The following is an 11,310-nucleotide window of genomic DNA, read 5'->3' on the forward strand; positions in this document are numbered from 1 at the left end:
ATCATAAGAGACTCTTTAACTATAGGAAACAAACTGAGGGTTGCTGGAGGAAAAGGATGTTGGGGGATGGGGTAACGAGTTGGTGGGCATTAAGGAGGACATGTGATGTAATGAGCACTGAATGTTAGATGCAACTGATGAATCAATGAACTCTCCTCTGAAACTAATAATATACTATATATTAATTAATTGAATTTAAATAAAATTGAATTTAAAAAAGAGTACATATCCCTATATTTGCTAATTGTATTCTGTTCTTTCCCCTTCCAGTGACTCATATCCACTAGCTCTTTCATTCCTGTTCCTTTCCCCATCAGAAATATTTCTTTAACATGCTATGTGAATTAATCACACACACATATGCACACACATGCATCTAGAGTATTAGTAGAGCCTTTCCCAGGGTATGGATCCTAACTATGTTCCCAAAGTCAGACAGTTAGTGTATATATATATATATATACACATAACTGTAGTATGTATATATATATATACATATATATATACTACAATGGATAATATTCCATTATATATAATATATTAATTATAATAATATAATATATTAATAATATATAATGGAATATTATCCAGCCATAAAAAAGAAGGAAATCTTGCCATTTGCAACAACATGATGGAGCTAGAGTATATCATGCTAAGCAAAATAAGCCAGTTAGAGAAAGACAAATACCATATGATTTCACTGATATATGGGAATTCAAGAAATAAAACAAATGAACAAAAGTAAAAAAAAAAAAAAAAAAAAAGGAGAGAGAGAGACAAACCAAAAAAGTTTCTTAACTATAGAGAACAAATAGATGGTTACCAGAGAGGAAGTGGGTGGGGGGATGTATTAAATAGGTGATGGGGATTAGGAGTACACTTGTCTTGATGAACACTCAGTAATGTATGGAACTATTGGATCACTATACTGTATATCTGAAACTAATATAGCACTATATGTTAACTTACACTGGAATTAAAAAAAAAGAAAGACAATGCCTTATTTTAGAATCTCTTAATACTGGTCCATTTTGAGGCCATAAGCATTATTTCAAGTGAATGTTTACCACTGTTTTTATAAAGCAGCATCTCATGTTCATAGATATTGTGGTTTGTAAGATCTCTCTTGTTATCTATTTAATTTCCCTGCCCTGGTTATAGAGGAGGTCTCATACCTACAAAGAATCATTTGTACTTTCTTTGCATGTAGCTTGAACTAGCTTGTTGTCTCACTTAATAGGATTATAATCAGTTCATAGTGATAGCAAGACTTACATTGTTGAATGAAGATTTTTTTGTTTGTTTTCCCTACTAAAAGAAGCTTCTGGATCTCGGAACTTAAAATTCTATCTTCTTTCTTCTTAAAAGGGAAAATTAAAGGGGCACCTGGGTGTCTCAGTTGGTTAAGCATCTGCCTTCTACCCTGGGATTGAGTTGGCCTCAGGCTCCCTGTTTACTGGGGAGTCTGCTTCTCCCTCTGCCTGGGCACCCCCCCCCCACTCTCTCTCTCTCAAATAAATAAATAAATAAATAAATAAATAAATTAATAAATAAATAAAATATTTGAAACAAAAGGAAAATTAAAAAGAAAACATGAAATTATGCCTTTAAACATAGAAGGAATTCAATTAATATTGATTTCATTTGGATATTTGGAGCAATATTTTGATTCAAGTTATACTGCAGGAATAAACACAAATGACATTTGCTCAGTAAGGGAAAAATGGCATTGGGACAGTACCCAACAAATGCACCAAAATAAATTCTAGATGAATTAAAAATATACAAATAAAAGCACAACATTACTAGAAGAAATAATGAGAGCATTAAAAAAATAATATGGGAGTGAGAAAAGTCCTTCCTAAAATATGGCACAAACTCCAGAAGTCATAATATAAGGATTCATAACTTCATAATATTAAAATCAAAAACCAATTTCTGTATTGCAAAACTCATAATTACCAAAATAAGAGAGAGATGACAGACTGGGAAACTTTGTAATTCATGTCATAGACAAGTTGCTAATTTATATAATGTATAAAAAGCTTATATAAATTAATGTATAAAAGTATAATAACATGGGCAGTCCCGGTGGCTCAGCGGTTTAGCACCGCCTTCAGCACAGGGCATGCCTGTGTTTCTGCCTCTCTCTCTCTCTCTCTCTTCTCTCTGTGTATTTTCATGAATAAATAAATAAATTCTTTTAAAAAATTAAAATAAAATAAAAGTATAATAACCTAATGCAAAACCAGCAAATAGTTCATAGGAAAAGAAATAAAATTATTTTAAACATAAAAAGCAATCTCACTCACAGTAAGAGAAATACAAATTAAATTCTCACTGAGATACAATTTAATACTGAATACATTGTCAAAACTCCAAAATTATTGATAATACAATGTATTTTTTAAAAATATTTATTTATTTATTTATTTATTTATTTATTTATTTATTTATTTATGATAGAGAGAGAGGCAGAGACACAGGCGGAGGGACAAGCAGGCTCCATGCCGGGAGCCCCACCTGGGACTCGATCCCGGGACTCCAGGATCACCCCTGGGCCAAAGGCAGGCGCGAAACCGCTGAGCCACCGAAAGATCCCGATAATACAATGTATTAGTGAAGATATGGCAAAAAAAAAGTTTTTCTACACATTGCTGGTGGAAGTGAAAACTGGCATAGTATCTATGGGATTCAATTTTTTAAGATCCATTAAAATGATATGCACATACTCTTTGACCTAGCAAGTCCGGTTCTATGAATTTATTCCACAGATATATCTTCACACAGGTGAAATAGCATTGTGTCACAACTTCATACTAGTAAAAGATTAACTACTACCTAAATGTCTATCAGTAGGAGGCTGGTTAAATAAATAATGGTTTAGCCAACAATGGGATATCATGAAGCTATAGAAATGACTGAGGACTCTGCTACACAGAAATTCCTTCTCTGTAATCATTGCAGAAAAATGAAATAGATGACAGGAGAGGTCCAGAAAGATCATAAATACCTATAAACGTGAAATATATATATATATATATATATATATATATATATATAAAAGATGCAGAGCAGGATGCTTAGTGTGTATTGGTATAAAAATGGGGAGGGGAGTATATGCAGGTATATATTTGCTTGTATATGCATAAAATATATTTAAAAGGACACACAAAAACTTGGTAACATGGATTGCCTTCAGCAAGAGAACTGAGTAGGTGGGAGACACAGAGAAAGAGTACCTTCTGTACTTTATGAATTCTAAGAATGTATTCCCTATTTAATAAGTTAATTAATTAATTAATTAATTAGAGATATCTCTCACACAGAGACACACCCATAAGCACAGACAAATATCAAACTTCATTTGCTACCACACTCAGGCCTAGAAAGATAAGTAAGTCCCCAGCATGCTACATTTTGGCAACATTATCAGGCTACTGGGTCTTGAAACTTAATGACACACGTGTTATAATTAGGATAATAGAACTCATCAGCCAAATATGTCCATCTCCTGAATTCCTAGCATTTATGCACATTCACGGAATGAAAAAATTCAAAATTAAGGATAAACTACAGGTGAAACAGTAAATAGCCTATGTGGATAATCTCAACTATTAATAAAGTAAATATATACATGGTTGTTATACCTGGTAAGCTTGGAGACTTGGTTTCCATCACCAGGCTATGAGCTTGGTAAAGTCACTTAAACTAGGAGAGCTGGCTACCGCATTAGTAAATAGAGTGTGGACTCGATCATTTTTAAAAAAATATTTTATTTATTTAGTCATGAGACACACAGAGAAAGGGAGAGAAGCAGAGATAGGCAGAAGGAGAAGCAGGTTCCACGCAGGGAGCCTGATGTGGGACTCGATCCCGGGACTCCAGGATCACGCCCTGGGCCAAAGGCAGGCGCTAGACCACTGAGCCACCCAGGGATCCCCTGGACTAGATCTTTTTAAATGCTTCTTCCAGGTGCATTTCTCCTACAGGTATAATTGCAACATTCTTTATCAGAGTGTATGGTGACCAAGCTCTGTACTATAGGGTTATGTCAAAGTCTCCAGCTTCTTAGACTGGTGAAGACCCCAGAGAATTCCCCTGCATACCAGTCTGACCCTTTCCCCTTTGCCTTAAAATATACAAAAATCTTCCCGTTATCCAAAAAAACTTTTGGGAGCCAATAGTTCATCTAACTATCTTACTGTTTCTTACTTCCCTTTATCTGCCAAATTTCTTAAATATAGGGTTTGTACCTGTTCCTTCCATGATTTAAAGAAACTGACATTTCGTTTGTCTCTCTTATCAAGGTGCAATTCACATTTCATAAAGTTAATCATTTAAAGCACAACTCAGAGCAGCCCGGCTGGCTCTGGGCAGCCTGGGTGGCTCAGGGGTTTAGCGCCGCCTTCAGCCCAGGGTGTGATCCTGGGGACCCGGGATCAAATCCCACGTCAGGCTCCCTGCATGGAGCCTGCTTCTTCCTCTGCCTGTCTCTCTCTCTCTCTCTCTCTCTCTCTCTCTCTCTCTCTTTCTCTGTGTCTCTCATGAATAAATAAATAAAATCTTTCAAAAAAAAAAAGCACAACTCAGTGACATTTAGTACATTCACAGTGCTGTCTAAGCAACACCTCCATCTAGTTCTAAAATATCCTCATCACCTTCCATCAGACCTCATGCCGATTAAGTAGGCACTCCTTACTCCTTCCTTCCCTCAGTCCCTGGCAATCATTTTCTATATTTATGGACTTAACTATTCTGGATATTTCATATAAATATATAAATTGAACATGACGACCTATGTAACCTTTGGCGTCTGGATTATTTTACTTATTTGTTATTTGAATATGCTGACTCATTCCCTTCACAGGTTCTTTGTACTTACTGCTCCTTTTTGGAATGCTCATTACCCAGATCTTTGCATGGCTGTTTCTTTCCCATCATTCAGGTCCTCTGACCACTCTGGTTAATAGATTCACCCAATCACAGTCTGTTTCACATTATCCCATCATATCTTCTTCATTGAACTTAACCATTCTGAATTTTTCTTGTTTATATTTTCTTATATTCTCTTCTAAAATGTAGCTCCTGCTTGCATCATCTGTTGCTATGTCACTTGTACTCGGCAAATAGTGACTGTTAAATATTTGCTGACTGATGAATAATTGCACTACGGTTGTGTCAAATACTAAAATGATGGTATGTTTAAGGCACAGTGTTGACTCCAAGAAGGGAGACATCCTGGAGGGTTCTGTATGAGTGCCTTGACATTTGTGAATGTCCGGCTTCTAGTTTTCTACTTCCATGCCCACCTTCACAGTTATCATAATCATGTCTATACCCCAAACAGATGTGTCCCATGTATACTCCTTTATTTCCAACTACCTAGTGGAAATTTCCAATTTATCATTCCCCAGCCCCAGCTGATCTCTGCAATGTTTTTTTTTTTTTCTGCAAACTTAGGATTTTAGGGCCTGCTCTAACCATTCTGTCCTCTTCATCTGTGACATTTCTTCAATATTTCTAGTGTTGTATTCCATTCCCTAAGAGAATCAATTGATTTATCCAGATTCCAAACATATCAGAGTTAGCATATTGTGATCCTCAATAAATATGGCTTCCCCTTTACCATTGCCTAGCCACATTTCCCTTATATCTATATAAGGCCTTTGCTGACCATTGCTGTTCTCATTTATTTGTCCCTCATCTGACCTCCTGAAGTCCATATCTGTACTTCTCTTTCTGATCCTTAACAAATATGATCTTGTTTAAATGAAAATTACTCACTGATTTATCCCAATAGAACAGAAAATTCTTAAAGTGTAGGTTGTTTAAAAATTTTTAAATAATATACACAGCCTTGTACCAGAGCTATGTGCATATCATACACACATAAGTAATATCTTAATGATAAATAAATATGGTTATTAAGAAACTACGACAGAAACTCTTCTGGGCTAGGAACAGGTTTCCAGAGAGGCTGAAAATAGAGATGATTGGTATCTTGGCTTCCTATACATCTATTTTGCAGTATTCCCAAAACTGGCTGCATATTAGAATCACATGGGAAGTTTACCAATGCCAGGGGCTCAAAGAGATTCTAACTTAGCTGGTCTGGTTTGGAGTATTAGTGTTCTGTGGAAACTCCCTATGTAATTCCAATGTATAGAACTACTGGGTGGGCAGCCAGGTTGCTCAGTGGTTTGGCACCACCTTCCTCTGGGCATAATCCTGGAGACCTGGGATCGAGTCCCACTATGGCTTCCCCGAGGAGCCTGCTTCTCCCTCTGCCTGTGTCTCTGTTTCTCTCTCTGTATCTTTCATGAATGGATGAATAAAATCTTAAAAAAAAAAAAACACAAACTACTGGGCAAGACTTTCAGAACTTATCATGTTCTATAAATATCTAATTATATATTTCCATCATACTTTTTTTTTTCTTGAGTCTGTGGGGTTTTTGTATGACATATTTAGATATTATGTCAAATCACTATACGACCTACACAGTACAGCAGGAGTACTGCTGAAATGGGAACTTTCAGTTTAGAATAATCTCAATATGGGGTATTTGGGGAAAACAGTCAGACAGAGAAGGGCAGACACTATTTGTTGGCCATTCAATGACGTGTACTACTTTTTTTCTTGGCTTATAAAGTCCATATTTTGTTCAGGTGGTGATGTTCTTTCCTCAGAGGATAGATCATGATTGCCTAAACTTATTTGGCAATCCCATTGTCCTTTCTTTGGTTTTCACCTTCTCAGCCACTGAAGCTAAGGTGACTAAAAAAGTCAGAGCCAAAGATAATTTTGTGCAAGTCTACTGATGGGCTACTAATAGTTGGATTTCTAAAAAAAAGAGACTGAGGATCCCTGGGTGGCTCAGGGGTTTAGTGCCTGCCTTTGGCCCAGGGCATGATCCTGGAGTCCTGGGATCGAGTCCCACATCAGGCTCCCTGCATGGAGCCTGCTTCTCTCTCTGCTTGTGTCTCTGCCTCTTTCCCTCTCTGTGTCTCTCATGAATAAATAAATAAAATCTTAAATAAATAAATAAATAAATAAATGACTGGGCTTATGTGTGCCACCTATTTTCATTTCCTTTCCTGACTGTATACTTTCTCAGTCATCACCATTGAGTAGCAAGCACAGAGACAAAAGCCAATATACTAAAGATGGTAGAACAGGACAACAAGGTTTTGAGTTAATGATAATAATATTCTTGAGTATTTGAAACTATAAATGTCCTAATATCCTCTTACTATGTGAGAGTAAATGTCTCTCTTATATACTCAACTAATAAAAGTTGAGTTTTTTGTTATTTGCTGCCAGAAGTATTCCAAGGTGTCTTAGTCTGCTTGGGCTGCCATAACAAAACTATAGATCTATGATTTAAACAACAGAAATTAATTTTCTCACAATTCTGGAGGCTAGAAGTCCCAGACCTAGTTCCAGCAGGGTCTGTTCCTGGTAATGATTCTCTTCCTGGCTTGAGCTGGCTGCCTTCCCACTGTATCTTCACTGCCTTTCCCCAACGTGTATGTGGAGAGAGAGAACAAGCTCTCTTGTGCTGCTTCTTATAAGGACATAAATCTCATCATGAGGAATCTACCTTTGTGAACTCATCTAAGCCTAATTACCTCCCAAAGGTCCCATCTCCAAATATCATCATATTGGAGGTTAGGATTTCAAATAAGGAACTTTGGGGTGGGGGAACACAAATATGCAGTCCATATACCAATTGTTAAAAAATTTTTCTATTCACATATAGGAATATCGTTACCCTAAGACCATGCTCAGGGTAAAAGAAAAGCCTGTTGTATGTTATTTTTATTTATTTATTTATTTATTTATTTATTTATTTATTTATTTATTTGATTCATGAGAGACAGAGAGAGAGAGAGAGAGAGAGAGAGGTGGAGGTATACGCAGAGGGAGAGGCAGACTCCATGTAGGGAGCCTGATGTAGAACTCGATCCTGGGACTCCAGGATCACTCCCTGAGCCAAAGGCAGACGCTCAACCGCTGAGCCATTCAGGAGTCCTAACCTGTTGTATGTTTTTAATGGCTTTCTTCAGGGTTTGGTTGAAAATTATAGAATTACCATAGAGGAGATCATGTAACACATAAAATGTGGCAAATATAAAAATATACTCCCTCAAAGCTACAAAACAATTACAAAGGTAGAAATTATCTATTTATTTGCTAAATATTCACTGAATGCCTACTGTGCATTGTGCATCTGAGGGATTTAAAGGTGAGAATATCAGGATTCCAGTCTTGTATACTCTATCAGGCAAGATAAGAGAAACATGAATGACTGATGAAGAAAGAGTATAATACTCGCCCTATAGAGATACAAAGTTGTTGCAGAAGTTCAGTGTTAGGGGAAAGAATTTCATTGAAGAGGTCATATTTGGCATGTCTCTTAATTTAGTAGGAGAATCTCTATAGAAACCAGATGTGAGAGATGTCTGGGTGGCTTAGTGGTTGAGAATCTACCTTTGGCTCAGGTCATCATCCTGGGGTCCTGGGATGGAGTCCTGCATCAGGCTCCTTCTACCTGTCTCTGCCTCCCTCTCTCTCTCTCTTTGTCTCTCATGAATAAATAAATAAAATCTTAAAAAGAAAAAAAGAAACCTGATGTGAAATTTTAAAGTGAGCCACATGAATACATTTTCTCATCTGCTTTGGGGTACCTTCTCTCAGAACTGATTCCCTTGCTGAAAATGGGTAGCTGATCAGCTTAGTCATGAATCTGAGGCTAAGTAATCCTGCCCTTGTTGATGAAGAAGAATTACTAACTGCCTGAAGGAAAGGTTTCACTTTTATCTAGGGTCCTAACATTTTTAGGCTAATATGATATTATTTAGGAACCTGGCAAAGTAATTAACTCACAGCTTGTGTTAATACATTTATAAAACATAAAATCCTTGTTTACTTTGTCACCAGATCCATCATCAGTACCCTTGACTATTGGGCACATTGGTGCTTCAGTCTTTCATGAACTGTTGGGAAAACTGCTAGAATTATGAAGGCCAATAAATTGTTTGGCCCTTTAAAGAGAGCTAATGGAAACTTGTGACAATCTAGATAATATAGTCTCTTCCAAATTTTCATTCATCTCTACCATGTACACCAATGTTATTCCAGCCAGCCCACTTCTACATTTGTAGAACCCATGGTGAGAGCCTAAATGGAGGTCTGCACACCATATGTCTAAATATTTAAAAGTTACATGTCAAATGGCTCCATGAAACAGGTTCTACCTTTCTACTCTGACAAATATATACCTTTATTAACATCCTAGAAGGAAAACAAAACAAAACAAAACAAAACAAAATATCCTAGAAGGCCAAGTTCTAGTAAGGAGTCCTCAGACTTTAGAGGAGAACTCCTGCTTGGGGAGTTAGCTCACAGCCTCCAGACCCCAACCCCATTTCCCTGTTCTTACCACCCTGGTTTTGTCTCTCACTATGAATGATTTCACGTACACATGTGGGAACATTCTGCCTAAACATATGACATTCATTCCCCACTCCTGCAAAGTCACCCCTTGGGCTTGGTGGTGTAGACCAAAAGGATGGCCCCAGGAAAATGTCTTATGCAGGTCCTGGAAGTGCACTTAAAATTCGAGAATGCTGTTTGTAGTGTGGTCTAGCGGTGGGGAGGGGTGCTGAGTGATAAGTAGGTACCCTCTCATGATCTCATGGACTCCTCAAACAGTGGGAAGGGATGAGGTGCAGCCAAGGTAAAGCCAGAGCAGAGTCCTCTAATATGCTGCACCCCAGCACTCCTTTCTCTGTGGCTTGTTAGCAGTGAGAATTTGTGTGAGTTCTTTGAACTATATGGGCCTTAGTTTCCCAATCTGTATAAGGGATCATCAAGGTTGTTGAAAGGTCTAAATAAATTTACCAATGTATGTACAAGTGCTTTGTAAAGGTGCTATATATACTAGTAATGTGTTGTTATTATGCTGCTTTGTTTGCCTGTTTGTTTTGCATTGTACCATGTACTAAATCAAAGGGCAAAGCAGCTGCCTGCTGTGCACATGCTCTCGTGTTCTCATTAACATACAACCGAAGAAGCAGATATGGAGAGTGGATGACAAAGGAGGCAAAGGTTATTAAATATCCTTCAGATTTTATGTTTCCTAAACATGCTGCCTGCATCCTCCAGGTCCAGATTGATTTCTCTAAGACTTTGAGTTTGTGGACATGTGCTAATTTGCATGGTTGATCTAGGCGCCCAGATTGATGGCAGGTAAGGGACATTACTCTTCAGCTGTAAAGCAGGATAACTCCTGCATTAAACAGGAGGCAGGCTGATATCTCATCGGTTCAGGCGGCACAGAATATGCAGCGTACCTTTGTGGCAGAAGCAGGCTACTACTGAACGAGCGGGGTGTGCCGGAGAATGAATTACACCCTGAGCTTCTGCATCCATAAAAATGAGGCCGTTCTGGGGTCAGGCGAGTGGGTGATGTGTCATGGAGGCAGGTTAAACTGATTCGACCCTCTGGCTCCCTGATTTGAAGCTGACAAAAGGGGCTGTGCTGTGGCTCTGGGCTCAGAATGATCTTACTATTGTCTCTGGCCATTTTGAACCAGGGAAGACTCTGGATTTCTCTTTCTTAGAATTATCTTTTCTTTCTTCTTTAAAAACAAAACCAAAAAAAAAAAAAAAAAACACCCCTCATTCCTATCTGTACAGAAATCCAAATCAGTGTTGCTCTCAGGGTAGAGATTTTGGTATGTTTGGGGCAAAACCCCCATAATCTTTATCTCCTTTTAGCATCTAACTAAGTAGAACAAATTGTGCTATTTCTGTTTTTTTTTTTTTTTGCTTTTCAAAAGCAATTACTTTCTTGTCATTTTTAGACATGCAGGCAGAAGAGTCTACCTTGATTACCCATCCTTGCTCCCCTCCCCCTTTCAAGTCCTCAGGCTTGCTAGGGAAGGATTCAATTAAATGAAGTGTCAATGGATCTACAATGGTTTCAGGTCAGAGACGTCAGTAAAAAGCTGCAGAGCTGTGCTGCCCCCGTGTATGTAAATGTATATATTTATACCAGGGATGTCAACTTTCAGGACTCTCCTCCTCTGCTCTTCCCTGATCAAAGATGATTGCTGAGGCAATTACTGCAAAGGAAAAGAAAATCAGGGCCTCTCCTTCATCCTTGTGCTGTCGGAGTTTAATTGCTTGGAATAATGGAGCAGGAGTCCCTTCCCTTTGCACACGGCCACACTTAGGCACACACAAACTTTCACGCATGGCTGTGCTAGGACACAAATACACTCGATGGCAATGCAGGAA

Source organism: Vulpes vulpes, chromosome 12 (assembly GCF_048418805.1).
Source record: "Vulpes vulpes isolate BD-2025 chromosome 12, VulVul3, whole genome shotgun sequence".
Lineage (NCBI taxonomy): Eukaryota > Metazoa > Chordata > Mammalia > Carnivora > Canidae > Vulpes > Vulpes vulpes.